Genomic DNA, 17,471 nt, shown 5'->3' with positions numbered 1-17,471 from the left:
CTATCATCTATCATCTATCTGTCTATTATCTATCTATCTATCTATCTATCTATCTATCTATCATCTCTCTGTCTATCATCTATCTATATCTATCTATCTATTATCTATCTATCTATCATCTCTCTGTCTATCATCTATCTATATCTATCTATCTATTATCTATCTATCTATCTATCTATCTATCTATCTATCATCTATCTATCTATCTATCTATCTATCTATCATCTATCTATCTATCTATCTATCTATCATCTCTCTGTCTATCATCTATCTGTCTATCATCTATCTATTTATTATCTATCTATCTATTATCTATCTATCTATCTATCTATCTATCTATCTATCTATCTATCATCTATCTATCTATCTATCTGTCTATCATCTATCTATTTATTATCTATCTATTATCTATCTATCTATCTATCTATCTATCTATCTATCTATCTATCTATCATCTCTCTGTCTATCATCTATCTGTCTATCATCTATCTATCTATCATCTATCTATTCATCTATCTATCTATCATCTATCTGTCTATCATCTATCTATCTATCTATCTATCTATCATCTATCTATCATCTATCTATCTATCTATCTATCTGTCTATCATCTATCTATCATCTATCTATCTATCTATCTATCTATCTATCTATCTATCTATCATCTATCTATCATCTTTCTTTTTTTCTTTCTAGGGGTGTGTCCCTATACAGTCTGGTACTAACAGCTAATATTAGGTGCCATACTAGTTGTTAGGGACACACCCCAACTGGTAACTCCCAGCTGTGAATTTATTCATAACTTTGTAGGTGAAGTAACAGAAGAACAGCACAACGTTGAATTCTAGGACAAGATGCTCCAGATTTGTTTTTGTTTTTTTATAATTAAAGTATTTAGTAAAACATACATATCAGGAGAGGTGGCAGCTCCTCTTCAGGGGCCACTGTCATGTCTATAAGGTACCAGTAAAGGGTCAAACAAGCATAAAAGCAAAGGACCCACTATATGTCCCGATGCCTAAACCAGATTTTAAGGTCCTGTTCAATATTATATCATGTATTGAACAGTAACCTCTTATTTAGCTTGATGCATCCGAGACCCTCCAGAGTTAATAGGAAATCTGTATTTTTTTATATTTTCATCCTGCATACAGATCTTTTGTGTTGTTTAGTTTGCTCTCATTATCAATCATCCCAGAGGAACAGGAACATAACAAATAAAAGAAAAAAATGGTATTGAAGGCAATTATCGTATCAACTTTCCACAGTTTAGAAGCTCGCACATGCTATGTAATTTTAGATACCCCATCTACCACAATCCTATCCCTGCAGACAAACCTAGCCCCAAGAGACGACGCCAGAATAAGTAGAGATGCTAAAAACAGTACTTTCCTCGGCAGACGGTCGTCAGACCTCAGGTGGAAAGGCGTCAATTCTTTTAATGACTTATTTAAATAAAGGTTTTTCGGTGAGTATAGGCAAAGCAGGCTGGATAAATGCGCGGCTATATAACGTAACCATATAGACAAGTATTTCATGCAATATGGTTAAAGGGGTATTCCAACTATATATATCTGATAGGAGGAACCTCATCATGTCAAGAGAACAGGTGGCTTCCGGTGACTCCTGTTGTTCTAAGGCCTCATGACACGACCATATTTTGTATCCATGCTCGATTCTCATTTTTTGCGGAATGCCCACAGACCTATTCATTTCTATGGGTCCGCAAAAAAAAAAAGTCACCCGTGTGCTGTCTGCATCCAAATTATAGAACTTGTCCTATTGTCGTCCGTATTGCAGACAAGAATAGTCAGTTCTAGTACTGGGAGTCAGAAAAATGTGGTAGCGTATGGAACATGTCCGTATTTAGTGGATCCGTGGTTTGCGGACTAAACTAACGCGTGCATGAGACCTAATGGAGAAATCAAGAGAACTGGCTGAAATGTTCTGGTAGCTCTGATAGGCTTTAATGGAGTGGGCAGCACGTCTGGTCGCCTCTTCTTCTTGCATTCTCAGCTACCATCAGTCACCTTGTTAGTTGCAATGGTTACAGTCAAATCCAAGTTCACTCTGCCACACAGCAGCAATTCTAATCGATATTACATAAAGCTGCCCGTTAAAGGGTTTTTTTTATGGGATTTTCACATTGATAGCTTTTCCTCTGGATAGGACACCAATATTGAGATTGGAGGGGGTCTGACTCCAAGCACCCCCGCCGATCAGCTCTTCAAAGAGGCTACAATGCTCTATAAGCACTTAGACTTCTTCCTAAGCCATTTGATGTTATCTTCATCGGTCACGTGGCCTAAGTGGTGCTCAGTCCAAGTGAATGGGGCTGAGCTGTAATGCCAAGCACAGCCACTATCCAATGGACGGAGCTGTGCTTGGTGACCTGCGAGGAGGTCATGGTGCTCATTGGAGCTCCGGTGAGAGCCGCAGCTTCCTCAAACAGCTGATCACAGGGGATAGATAATTGATTGATTGCTAGATAATAGATAGATAGATAGATAATAGATAGATAGATAACAGATAGAGAGATAATAGATAGATAGATAGATAGATAGATAACAGATAGAGAGATAATAGATAGATAGATAACAGATAGATAGAGAGATAATAGATAGATAGATAGATAGATAGATAGATAGATAGATAGATAGATAACAGATAGATAGATAGATAGATAGATAGATAGATAGATAATAGATAATAGATAGATAGATAGATAGATAGATAATAGATAGATAGATAACAGATAGATAGAGAGATAATAGATAGATAGATAACAGATAGATAGATAGATATAGAATGATAGATAGATAGATAGATAGATAGATAGATAGATAGATAGATAGATAATAGATAGATAACAGATAGAGAGATAATAGATAGATAGATAACAGATAGATAGATAGATAGATAATAGATAGATAGATAGATAGATAGATAGATAGATAACAGATAGATAGATAGATAGATAGATAGATAGATAGATAGATAGATAGATAATAGATAGATAACAGATAGATAGATAGATAGATAGATAGATAATAGATAGATAGATAGATAATAGATAGATAGATAATAGATAGATAGATAGATAGATAGATAGATAGATGATAGATAGATAATAGATAGATAGATAGATAGATAGATGATAGATAGATAGATAGATTGATAGATAACAGATAGATAGATAGATGATAGATAAATAATAGATAGATAACAGATAGATAGATAGATAGATAGATAGATAGATAGATAGATGATAGATAGATAGATAATAGATAGATAATAGATAGATAGATAACAGATAGATAGATAGATAGATAGATAGATAGATAGATAGATAATAGATAGATAGATAATAGATAGATAGATAGATAGATAGATAGATAGATAGATAGATGATAGATAGATAGATAGATAGATAGATAGATAGATAGATAACAGATAGATAGATAGATAGATAGATAGATAGATAGATAGATAGATAACAGATAGATAGATAGATGATAGATAAATAATAGATAGATAACAGATAGATAGATAGATAGATGATAGATAGATAGATAATAGATAGATAATAGATAGATAGATAACAGATAGATAGATAGATAGATAGATAGATAGATAGATAGATGATAGATAGATAGATAATAGATAGATAATAGATAGATAGATAACAGATAGATAGATAGATAGATAGATAGATAGATAGATAGATAATAGATAGATAGATAGATAGATAGATAACAGATAGATAGATAGATAGATAGATAGATAGATGATAGATAGATAGATAGATAGATAGATAGATAATAGATAGATAGATAGATAGATGATAGATAGATAGATAGATAGATAGATAGATAGATAGATAACAGATAGATAGATAGATGATAGATAGATAGATGATAGATAGATAGATAGATAGATAGATAGATAGATAGATAATAGATAGATAGATAGATAATAGATAGATAGATAGATAGATAGATAACAGATAGATAGATAGATAGATGATAGATAGATAGATAGATAGATAGATAATAGATAGATAGATAGATAATTGATTGATAGATATCTATCCTCTGATGGTGATTGGTGAATGACACTCATCTCCCTGCCCTGGATTAGTGTTGATCGCGAATATTCTAATTGCAAATTTCTATCGCGAATATTGGCACTTTGTGAATTCGCGAATATCTAAAATATAGTGCTATATCTTCGTAATCGCGCATATTCTAGATTTTTTTTTTTAGCAGTACCCATGATCCCTCAGTGCTTATTGCTTGTGGGCCAATGAGAAGGCTGCAATATCTTTGACTTTAAGAGTAGTGTTGATTGCCAATTTTCGCAATCAAGAAAATAATGACTGAAGATCACGAATTCTCAAATTTGTAAATATATGATGAATATTCGCCCAAATATTCGTGAAATATCACGAATTTGAAAATTGCCCTTGTCGCTTATCACTGCCCTGGATGTGATTTCAATAATTAATGATTTTATCTTTTTGCTGTAAAGTAGCACTTTATAATATGGGGATGGTTCTCATTTTTTAATAAAACATTTATTAGATCATTATATTTCAGTATGGATTTTTTGTGGTGTATTTATAGTATTTGATATACTATTTTAGTTTTTTCCTAATTGGGTATAATTTAAATTCATTATGCGATAGATAGATAGATAGATAGATAGATAGATAGATAGATAGATAGATAGATAGATAGATATTAGATAGATAATAGATAATAGATAGATAGATAGAAAGATAGAAAGAAAGATAGATAGATAGATAGATAGATAGATAGATAGATAGATAGATAGACAGATAGATAGATAATAGATAGATAGATAACAGATAGATAGATAGATAGATAGATAGATAGATAATAGATAGATAGATAGATAGATAGATAGATAGATAGATAGATAGATAATGATAGATAGATAGATAATGATAGATAGATAGATAGATAGATAGATAGATAGATAGATAGATAGATAGAAAGAAAGAACTGTCTCTGCACACGAGGCAAGAAGACATTAAATCACTTCATCATATGCTCTAATCCTTACTCATTTTGCTGCCAAAATTGTATAAGACGATGTAAGCCATTATTTCCATGGTGGACTATAGACCGTGGTGTGTGATTACACTGGGATATTAGCTATTTTGTTTCCTTTGGTATAGAGGGGGCTAATAGTCTCACGGCTAATAGTCTGTTCAGATCTGGGAGTATTCATCTATAAATCCACATAATCCCTTGGTGTTGCTGTTGGCAGCTGCAGTAGAATTGTCGTAACTTGCCTTTCTTGCGAAGAGATTAGCCTTATAGGAATTTGTCGCTGTCACATATGAATATGCAAGAACTTTTGTGAACATTTTCAACTGTCAAATATTATTGTTCCCTGGAAAAATCTAACAATATAGCAGTGTAAGGAGACGTTCACACGGCAGCTTTTAAGAGGACATGTCCATTCTCGGCATGGTAGCGGCTTTGAGCCACCCAGCCATCCTCAGCGCTGCCTCCCATTGAGATGTATGGGAGGCAGAGAGGCCGCTGCCGTCGGCGGGTTTTCGGTGAAATTTCAGCGTGACTGTTTGTGCCAAAATTCTGGTTAAAAAGCTGCAGTGTGAATGTCCCCTTACAATATTGTACTTGTGGTACTGCACTCAGTGTTATCTCTGGTGGGTATGAGACGGTGGGGCGTCCGCCTGCAAAGTAGAAAGGATGTATCACTAAACACACTGGCAGTCTTCAAGAGCGTCTGAGGATAGGCTGTCAATATAGGAGAGCCCGGAGAACCCCTTTAATGTTGTATTTAGGAAGTTAAAGGGCATCCATCAGCAGATTTGTAAGGATGCCATGATTCTGCCTCAAGAATATATCAACCTGTGATGTCAATATGTCTTTTTTCGACCTTACATACTATGTTACTATGTTAACCTGCGTGTGCCTACACAGGAAATCTTAAAGGGCATCTGTCAGCAGATTTGTCCCTATGACACTGGTTGACCTGTTACATGTGCACTTGGCAGCTGAAGGCATCTGTGTTGGTACCATGTTCATATGTGCCCGCATTGCTGAGAAAAATGAAGTTTTAATATATGCAAGTGAGCCTCTAGGAGCAACGGGGGCGTTGCCATTACACCTAGAGGCTCCGCTCTCTCTGAAACTGTTGTGCCCTCTGTACTTCGATTGACAGGGCCAGGCAGTGTAAACGTGATCACGCCTGGCCCTGACTTTTCCTAAAGTCAGTCAAAGTGCAGGGGGTGCGGCAGTTGCAGAGAGAGTAGAGAGTCTAGGTGTAACGGCAACGCCCCCGTTGCTCCTAGAGGCTTATTTGCATTTTTCTCAGCAATGTGGACACATATGAACATGGGACCAACACAGATGCCTTCAGCTGCCAAGCGCATATGTAACAGGTCAGATAGTTTCATAGGTACAAAACTGCTGACAGATGCCCTTTAATGAACAATGGGAAAAAAATCAGTGCAAAGGTGTCCATAGCCTTTAAATCATACGGAACTACTTGCATTGCTAAGACATGAGGTACTTTGAGCCTAGTACCTCAGTAATGTTACTCTGCTGTTAAATAATGCTAATAGCCAGATCATTCTAAAAACCCACGAAGCCTTCATCACACATATAATGGGATATCTGAACTTATCAGAAATGCGTCAAACTGGCATCCCAATTAGAGATGGCCCGAACTATCCGACGGCGAACAGTTCCCGGCGAACATAGCTTGTTCGCGTTCGCCTCTGCCGGGCGAACACATGCGATGTTCGGTCCGCCCCCTATACATCATCATTGAGCAAACTTTGACCCTGTACCTCACAGTCAGCAGACACATTCCAGCCAATCAGCAGCATACCCTCCCTCCCAGACCCTCCCACCTCCTGCACAGCATCCATTTTAGATTCATTCTGAAGCTGCAGTCTTAGTGAGAGGAGGGAGACTGTAACTGCTGCTGATTTAATTGGGAAATCGATAGCTAGGCTAGTGAATTCAGTGTCCACTCCAGTCCTGAAAGACTCATCTGATCTCTGCTGTAAGGACAGCGTCCTGACAGCACCCCAAAAAGCCCTTTTTAGGGCTGCAACATTAGTCTGCTTTTTTTTTTTCCTTTATATACATATTGCAGTTGCCTGGCCTGCCTGTGTGTGAGGAGCTGCAGGCCCACAGACTGTAGTGTGCCCACTGCCAGTGCTCACCCCTGTCATTCCGTGTGGCACAGGACTTTGCTTAAAAAAAGGCACTTAATTTTTACACTTTAATCTAAGGTTAGTTGCCTGCCAGTGTGTGTCAGGCTGACTTCCACTGACTGTAGTGTGCCCACTGCCAGTGCCCACCCCTGTCATCCCGAGTGGCACAGGACTTTGCTTAAAAAAGGCATTTAATTTTTACACTTTAGTGTAATTTCAGCTGCTTGCCTGCTGCTAGTGTGTGTCAGGCCGACTTCAACTGACTGTAGTGTGCCCACTGCCAGTGCCAACCACTGATACCGGGTGGCACAGTAGCTTGCCGATAAATAAGGCATTTAATTTTTAGACAGTAGTCTAAATTCAGTTGCTTGCCTGCTGCCAGTGTGTGTCAGGCCCTCTTCCACTGACTGTAGTGTGCCCACTGCCAGTGCCAACCACTCATACCGGGTGGCACAGTAGCTTGCCGATAAATAAGGCATTTAATTTTTACACTTTAGTGTAATTTCAGTTGCTTGCCTGCTGCCAGTGTGTGTCAGGCCCGCTTCTACTGACTGTAGTGTGCCCACTGCCAGTGCCAACCACTGATACCATCTCCCCGTTCGAAAAATCTATTCAATAAATGGCACCCAGATTGGGGACGTTAGAGGGATTAAACTGATGAGAATAGTACTACAGAAAATACCACTCATATCGGGTGTGACAGTAAATTGCACGGCGCAGACGCAGTCACCGTGGATTAAAACAGAGTGGAGGGAGCCAGCGTTTTTTTAACCATCTCCCCGTCCGAAAAATCTGTTTAATAAATGGCCCCCAGATTGGGGAGTCGGGGACGTTAGAGGGATTAAACTGATGAGAATAGTACTACAGAAAATACCACTCATATCGGGTGTGACAGTAAATTGCACGGCGCAGACGCAGTCACCGTGGATAAAAACAAAGGGGAGGGAGCCAGCGTTTTTTTAACCATCTCCCCGTTCGAAAAATCAATTCAATTGACCTTTCGGGGACCCTTGGTGTTGTACGTGGCTGGGTGGAGGAAGAAACCTTCAATGACATCACCGGGACGTGGCTAGCTTGGTATCCAACCTTGTGCAAATGGGGAGTTTGCGGTTGTGCAAATGAACTGTTTGCGGTGCATTAAAAGGGGAGTTTGGTCTGTCAATGTCTGTGATGCGGGCGTAACCCTTACACTACCTGATCGATACAACATCATACCTGATCGTATACACACACTGGATGTTTTAAAGCACGTTATTCCAAACAATTTAGGAATGTTAGTTGATTTATGCCCTTTATGGATTAAAACCCGACTCTGCGTCCACTACGTAATTTTCCATGGGAGTTTTGCCATAGATCCCCCTCCGGCATGCCACAGTCCAGGTGTTAGACCCCTTGAAACAACTTTCTCATCACTATTGTGGCCAGAAAGAGTCCCTGTGGGTTTTAAAATTCGCCTGTCTATTGAAGTCTATGGCGGTTCGCCCGGTTCGCCAGTTCGCGAACATTTGCGGAAGTTCTCGTTCGCTGTTCGCGAACTGAAAATTTTATGTTCGCGACATCACTAATCCCAATCTCTTACTAATTAACTGACACAAAAAAAGCCAGAATTACGTGCATGTGAGCCAACCAAATGAAAGGGACGTTTATGAGATTTTTTTTGCTCAGTCTTATGTCATTATTTTGATATGAACTGAAAAGCAAAAACATAGCAAATAATACATTTGATGCGCTTAAAATGTACTGTTTACTACAGACCTGCAGATTTTAAAGGGGTTTTGTGACATGGCCACATACGGTCGTGTGCATGAGCCCTTAGTTTAAAAAAACTTATGTAAATTACCACAATTAATACCATTATGTGTCCAAATAATAATAGTTGAACAGAGGCTCCTCTTTAAGCCTTTGTTCCGTTCCGTGGCCCCACAAAAAAGATAGAGCATGTCCTATTTTTGTCCGTGGTTGCGGACAAGAATAGGCATTCTCTATATAGCGCCGGCCATGTGCGGTCCGCAAAATGCGGAACGCACACGGCCGGTATCCATGTTTTGCGGATCCGCAATTTGCGGACCGCAAAACACTTACGGTCGTGTGAATGCTCCCTAAATTATACATGAAACATGGCACCAAAATAGGAAACCAATAGCACCGATGAGAGCTGGCTGGAGACCTAGCAAAAAAGTAAATAAATGTTTGTCCAAACCACATATCAGCTAAAAGATAACAGAAATTTTACTTGGAAGCAAATGAAAAAATGCAGATACCATATACATACATAAACGGAATCTGTCATCAGTTTTGACCATGCAAAGCTGCTGACAGTAATAGATAGGGGATGGGTAGAGCAGTACAAATATTCCTTTTGTGGAGTTTTTATCATGTGGAGTAGTGTGAACATGAACATTTATTCTGCCAGATTCTGCTCCTTAAAGAGGTTGTCCAACTTTTTACATAATGATCAGAGATGAGTGAAGTATTCCAAAATTCAATTCGGCTGCTACGCTGAATTTTACAAAAAACATTCACTTCGTGACAAATTACTTTGCCACAAAGTGCATTTCTTTGTAAGTAGTGGGTGCAATGACAGGAAGCGGTGATTGCGCCACCCCCCCTCCCTGTCATTGTTCCCCTCAGATGCCGCGTTCATTCATGATCGCTGCATCTCATAGCAATAATTGGGTGTAAAAAATAAATTCAATCATACTTACTTAATTTGCTTGAAGATTTGCCGCCGCCATCTTGCTTGAAGATTTGGTGCAAAATCTTGCACGCCCCGTGCTGACATCACCGCACATGGGATTTTGTGTAAGATGGCTGCAGCCGGCCCATTGCGAGCAAATAAATGAGGTAAGTTTGATTTTTTGTTTTTGACACCAGTTCAGGGAAAATCGATTCGCTTCCACGAAGCACGAGGAAATTCGCTCAACACTAATAATGATGGTCATCAGTGTCAGATTGGTGGGGATCCGACACCTGGAACTCCCACTGATTAGCTGTTTCTAGAAGCCGCCGGTGCTGGAAACATAGCAGTGAATGGAGCTGGAAGCAGAAGGCTCCAGCCACAGTATAGTGGTCGTGACAGGGTAATACAGCTCAGTTCCTGGAATGGCAGTCCCAAAGAACATGAATGGGATTAGTATGGAGTATGCTTGAGCAGCGGCTCCATTTTTATCAGGGCACAGGACCCCAAATTTTGTAATCAGTGGTGGTCCCAGAGGTCAGACCGCCAGCAATCTAATAGTTATCTCCTATCTTGTGGATAGGGTATAACATGTTACAATCCCATTAATCTGTATGGTTATTGGGAGGATTTGGAGTTTTACTTAAAGGGGTCGTCTCACTTCAGCAAATGGCATTTATCATGTAGAGAGAGTTAATACAAGGCACTTACTAATGTATTGTGATTGTTCATACTGTTTCCTTTACTGGCTTGGTTCATTTTTCCATCCTATTATACACTGCTGGTTTCCATGGTAACGACCACCCTGTAATCCAGCTGTGGTGGTCGTGATTGCACAATATAGGAAAAAGCGTCGGCCTCTGGGACCACAGGAGTGCGCATAGTCCAGCACTTTTTTCTGTAGTGTGCAGGCACGACCACCACTGCTGAATTGCAGGGTGGTCATAACCCCTGGAAACGAGCAGTGTATAACGTGATGGAAAAATGAATCCAGACAGCAAAGAAGGCAATATGGACAATCACAATACATTAGTAAGTGCCTTGTATTAACTGTGTCTACATGATAAATGCCATTTGCTGAAGTGAGACAACCCCTTTAAAGGGTCGCTAACTTTTCAAAAAACTTAGAGACACATCAAAGGTTTAAATCGGTGGGGGGTCTGAGCGCTGAGACCCCCACCAATCTCTAGAATTAGGGGAGGGAAGCGTGCATAGCGTGCTCTCTCTTGTCTTGATTCTGTTTTCAGCAGCGAGGAGAGAGAGCGCGTTATGTGCTCTCTTCTCTCCCCTTGTTCTAGTGATCGGTGGGGGTCTCAGCGCTCAGACCCTCACCGATCTAAACTTTTGATATCTCTTTATGACATATCAAATATTTTTTGAAAAGTTAGTGACCCTTTAAGAAAATCATAACTTGTAATCACTTGTAAAAATTGTTAATCACTGCAGAATACTAGACCTAAAAATGACGCTCAGTTCCTTAAGCATGCCTCTGACAGTATTTGTAGTAACACAACATATTCACACGACATCCAATGAGCTGACAGCCAGTCTTACTCACAATAGGTCACAATAAATTAGCCCTCCGACGCTCCGTTTTCATTTTCTTAAATCCTGTTATCTAGATATTTGTCAGGGCACCTTGAATTCAAAGGCACAAAAAAATCTAAATAACTTCCATTAAAACGTTTTTTTTTTTCTGCCTTAAAGATTAATGTCGACAAATCAGGTGTTTTGATCATAAGAGGATTTACGTTCTTTAGCCCCATGAAGAAGTTAAGTGCGGTAAAAGCAGATTTAAGTCTCAACCATGTACTCGTGATTAAATGGAAAGATGGCTAAAACTGATTACTAAAATATCATAAAACTTTTATTTACATATCCATCTATTTAAATGTCACCAATACCAGAGAAATATTGCTTAGAATGAGTTCCCTCGTGGATTTCTTTAGCATATGTCGCTCCTCCGTGGGGTAATCACTTGGTTCATTGAAGTGCCTTTATACAATGTGTCTGGTACCTTGAATATAGTAAAAACTGCAGACTCTCACCCTAAAAACACTGACATTTGTAAGGATGTCAATCAAAAATGTGCTACCATTTTGTGTCTACAGCTACTATGCAGTCCTATGTATCTCCGTACCTGCAGGCTGCAAACAAATCATGCAGTTCCATACAGTGTCGGACTGGGGTACCTAGGGCCCACCAGTGGAATTGATTTTGGGGGCCCACCCTAGAGCTGGAGATAAACAGAACGGTATTGTGCACTGCACTATATCAAATTGTTTCTCATTAAGCAACTCATTTAGTTGATAACTGTCAGTAGCTTGGACGGCGGTCACACGTGGACAATGTCCTTGATGAACCACCCAGTCCCCTAGCCAGCCTAAACAATATCCAAAGTGAAGGAAATTTTTCCTGGCATATTCAAAAGGATACAGTTTACTGAAGTGATCGCAGTAGCGCCACGGCCTCCTCACCGAGCACAGCGCCGTACATTATATAGCGGCTGTGCTTGGTATCATGCTCTGCCCCATTCACTTCCATGGGGCTGAGCTGCGCCTAGGCCACTTGATCAATGAACGTGACGTCACATGGCCTAGGAAAAGCACAGAGAAGAGCACAGCGCTCACAGGAGCACCGCTGCCTTCTCAAACAGCTGATCGGCAGAGGTCAGACCCCGCCGATCAGATACTGATGACCTATCCACAGGATATCTCAGAAAAACCCTTTAAATATACATTGTGAGTTGGATATTTAAAGATGGTGCCCACTCGCAAGCGCAGCAGGTGCTATAGCCGCTAAGTGCTTGCTGTTTTAAACAGCAGACACCGAGGGCTAATGTATGCAATTGACAATGACGTCAGTCACGCACTTTTAACTCCTCAGATGCCCTGGTCAAATGTGGTCAAAAACTTAGTGTGGATCGGGGTACCCAGATGGTGCACGGTTCTAATGAATGATCCGAGGATGCGGCAGCTATGTTCCCAAGAAGACCCTGCCTGAAACTCTGATAGACGGGATAATCATTAGAATAGCAGAATTAGGTGCCGCTGACATTAGCACATCGCTAATGTCAGCCAGTTTAATACTGAAAATTCTAGTGACAGAAACCCTTTAAATCTAAGCATATATGGTATAGATGTAATCATACTGACCCAAAGAATGAAAGTAACAAGTCAGTTTTACCGCCTAGAAAATGCTGTGAAAACAAAACTCGTAAAACTGCAGCAGAACTTTTTTTTTTATATAATTCTACGCCATTTAAAAAAATGTTCCCATTTCCCACTACATTGTATGCAACCGTAAATGGTGGCGTTAAAAAGTACGACTTATCCCGCAAAAACCAAGCTGTCATACAGCTATGTGAATGGAAAAATAAAAAAGTTATGGCCCTGGGAGGACTGGGAGTAGAAAAAAACTAATGAAAAAACGGAAAATGGCCCTGTCCTGAAGGGGTAAAACCTGCAACTGTCCCAAGAACAGACATGTCCACTTTTGATGCAGTGCACTTTCATGGCTTAGCTCCATTCAATACAGCGTATATAGCAGCAGAAGCCACAGCAGTTTCTATCATGGTATACATAGTGTGAATAGGCCTAGGAGTATGGCATTTTGCAGTGAGTAAAACTACAACTCTCAGCAGGTCCTGAAGGTCTGCATCTGACAGGGCATGCTGGGAGTTGTAATTTTCTGAGAGGGGAACAGTATAAACATGAGCATTTATTTTTTTATCAGTAAATACCTACCTACTTTAGGGACTTGGGGACTGGCCTGGATGGACAGATTTTTGTAGCTTTATTTGAAAAAGAGCCTTCTGCTTCTCTTCTCCTGCCCTGTCATCACATTCTTCCACATTGAACTCCCGCGCTCTACTCAGCCTCTGGAACACGGGCGGGCGGCAGGAGAGCTCTATCTCTCACTGTGCAGTGTCAGCTGGATGATGGATGCGCATACTGAGAGCAGAGATCAGGAGGCGGGGCCCATAGAGGTCAGAAGGCGGGGCCCACAGTTGAGTAGGATTGGCTCTGCAGCACTATGCCAGCTACACAAGAGGACAAGCAGCTGGATGACAGTCCAGATCATCTGACTGCTTGCTATATACACACTGTGCCTATGGTAAATGCTGCTCTGTTTATTACAACAGCGCTTGTCAGCAGGCAGCTGGGGTTTGCCTCTGACTAGTATAAGCAGACAGGCAAGGGGCCCTCCGAGGATTTTACTGGCTCCCCGGTGGGCCAGTCCGAGCCTGGTCCCATACCATTCTATCTGACCACTACTGCTTACATACAGAGTAGAAATAAGCAAATTTCTTGAAATTTGTTTTGGGACTGAAAAAGCCTCTGGTCTCTTAGGACATATATTTTTTTCTGGAGAGAGTGAGAAAGCCTAGTATGCTACTCTGGGTTTCTGGACAATATTTATACATTGTCTGGTGGGGGGTACTCTTTCTCATTATAGAGAGGGCCTAGTATGTTTAGTATTTGTGTGGAGTATTGTACACCAGGAAATGCCCCTCTAGGTTTCTGGTAAAGATATTCAAATTAGCTTTCCTAACTCTATCTGATACCAGATGTAAGATATGCTAATGTTCATATATTTTACCAGAAACCCAAAAGACCCGAGCACAATGGGAGTCAGTGGGCAAACCCAAGTATTAAACCAGGCACCCCCTGCTCTAGTTCAGCTTAGGAGTCCCTGCTCTGACTCAATATATAGTTATCTCTATATATGGAGTCAGTGCTTGGGGACACCCAGTGCATTTAAATCTAATTTAGCCTCTATTTCTGAGAAGTTTCTGGCAGGTTTCAAACTCACAACCCTCTACATTACAGCCAAGAATCTTAACCACTACACTATAGAGCTGCATGGCCAATTATAAAAAAATATGAGACTTCTGCTGTATAGGAATACTTACTAGTAGTCATATATATGATAAAGACTGCAATGAGCAGTTGAAACGTTGCAGAGGGGAATAAAGCGGGTCATTTCACCTTTTACATTGGGGTGCCTCTTTTTTGGAGAACTACTACCATTGATGACCATCTTGCCCATGGTCTGAGGACCAGGATTTATCATATAGTGCTGCTGTTTTTTCTTTGTTGGATATATATATATATATATTTTTTTTTTTTTTTGTAATTACACATTTTTTTACAATTACTTAAAAAATATATAAAATATATACATTTTATTTAGCCTCTATTTCTGAAAACTTTCTAATGGAATTTGAACTTACAACCTTCTACATTACAGTCCAGAATGTTAGCCACTACACTATAAAACTGCATGGCCTGTTACTTAAAAAAAAAAAAGAAGAGACTTCTGCTGTATAGGAATACTTACTACTAGTAAGTATTCCTATACAGCAGAAGTCTCATATTTTTATTTTTTTAAGTAACTGGCTATGCAGCTCTATTGTGTAGTGGTTAACATTCTTGGCTGTAATGTAGCAAGTTGGGAGTTTGAATCCTGTCAGAAACTTTTCAGAAATAGAGGCTAAATAAAATTTATATATTTTATATATTTTTTTAAGTAATTGTAAGAAAATGTGTAATTACAAATATATATATATATATTCGTACTTCTGATATATATGAATGCATAATATGTGGGAAACAACTACTGATGTTTTAGCCATAATATATTTACATATATTATAATATATTATATATTCTAAATATATAATAATATATGTAAATATATTATGGCTAAAAACTTATATGTATATATGTTTAAATTAAATTTAGCCTCAATTTCTGATTGGATTAAAACTAAAATTTAAATACACTGACTCGAGCACACGCTATATTCGCCCGAGCACAGCGATGCTCGAGCCGAACTGGTGTAACTAGTAGTTACCAAGTAATAGCAGGGTTTCTAGCACGAGGCACTCAGTTTTTCTTTCCTTTTTATTTTTTTTAAAGGAGATTAGTTTACATGTCTTCTTTTCCAAAGAAGAATTATGTGGGGACACAAGCAAAGCAATAGATAAAAAAAAATATGTTATTATGAAAAAGAGCTGATTGAACAGTTCGAGGCTACCACCAGGGGATATCTTTATATGAAAAAGCACTGATTGAACAGTTTTAGGCTACTACCAAAAATTAGTGTGAAAAAATAAGGGGAAAATTGATTGATAAATCACAAGCACAGCAATAGATAAAAATCTCATTATGACAAAGCACTGTTTAAAAAGGTTGAGGTTGCAAACTGCAATTGCATGGCCATGGGAACCTGTAGACTAAAGAAGACTCATTGACTTCTACAATGGAGTGTTGTGGGCATGCTCTGTGATCGGTGCAAGGAGAGAGAGAATGTGTCCTGTCACATCACCTATTGTGTATAATGGAACTTTATATGTTACCTTTTATTGTAACTCATCTACCTTTGATGATAATGAGGTGACTACTGAAAAGTGATCTCTACAGAACAGGAAGTTTTGGCCTATTATGAGGCTCAGTGGTTAGAGTAAAAACTGCAGCATTTCAGGATTTAAATAAAATATAGATAGTGACATGGAAAATTTTAAATTTTATATGTATTTAAAGGGATTATGCCATGAATGAAGTTACAAAATGGAAATCCGACATGATATAGTACATGGCAATCTCTTTCTAACAAATCTAGAGTCAGCCCTGTACATGAAATGGATCCAAAGCCCCCCCCCCCATTAATTTAACTTCTCTGCCGGATTTATTTCAGGCTGGCAGCTCAGGGGGTGCGGTGCGTTCTTTCTGCTGCAGCTCTCTTCCCATCACAGCTCAGGGGTTGTGTCTTTTCTGCTGCAGCTCTCTCCCTATCACAGCTCAGGGGGCATGTCTTTTCTGCTGCAGCTCTCTCCCTATCACAGCTCAGGGGGTGTGTCTTTTCTGCTGCAGCTCTCTCCCTATCACAGCTCAGGGGGCGTGTCTTTTCTCCTGCAGCTCTCTCCCTATCACAGCTCAGGGGTTGTGCCTTTTCTGCTGCAGCTCTCTCCCTATCACAGCTCAGGGGGCATGTATTTTCTGCTGCAGCTCTCTCCCTATCACAGCTCAGGGGTTGTGCCTTTTCTGCTGCAGCTCTCCCCCTGTACCTGTGACAGCTTCTAACAGTAGATAGGGCTGGTGGCAATTGAAGGATAAAACTGAGCATGTGCGACCACCTCAGTAGGAGGACATACATATCACTATACAAATTAAACACCAGGGGGCACCGCTGTAATAAGGCAAAGAGAAAATCTCACAACTCGAGCATTTTTGTAGCAGAAAGTAAATTACACTAAAATTGCATTTAATAATGGCAAACAACTTTAACATAACAAACTGATTTAAACGAAAGGCCATTTTCTAATAACACTTTACCTTTAAATGTATTCCCTGTACATTTTGCAGCTTAATCTTTATAACTTTACTGCATTAGTTGCCATTATCGCTGTTTTATCCACTATAATGAGTTGTGTTTGGGTTGTATAGATAAACATATTTACGGCAAAATGTTAAAGCTTTTTTGGCCATTGCTTGGGTCTCAGCAATGAATACTAAACTCAGTAGTAAATGAGGCTTCCGCACTGCCTGCTATTCTGCTGAGCCCTGG

This window comes from Bufo bufo, chromosome 9, assembly GCF_905171765.1.
Source record: "Bufo bufo chromosome 9, aBufBuf1.1, whole genome shotgun sequence".
Taxonomy (NCBI): Eukaryota; Metazoa; Chordata; class Amphibia; order Anura; family Bufonidae; genus Bufo; species Bufo bufo.
This window is presented reverse-complemented; position numbering follows the sequence as displayed.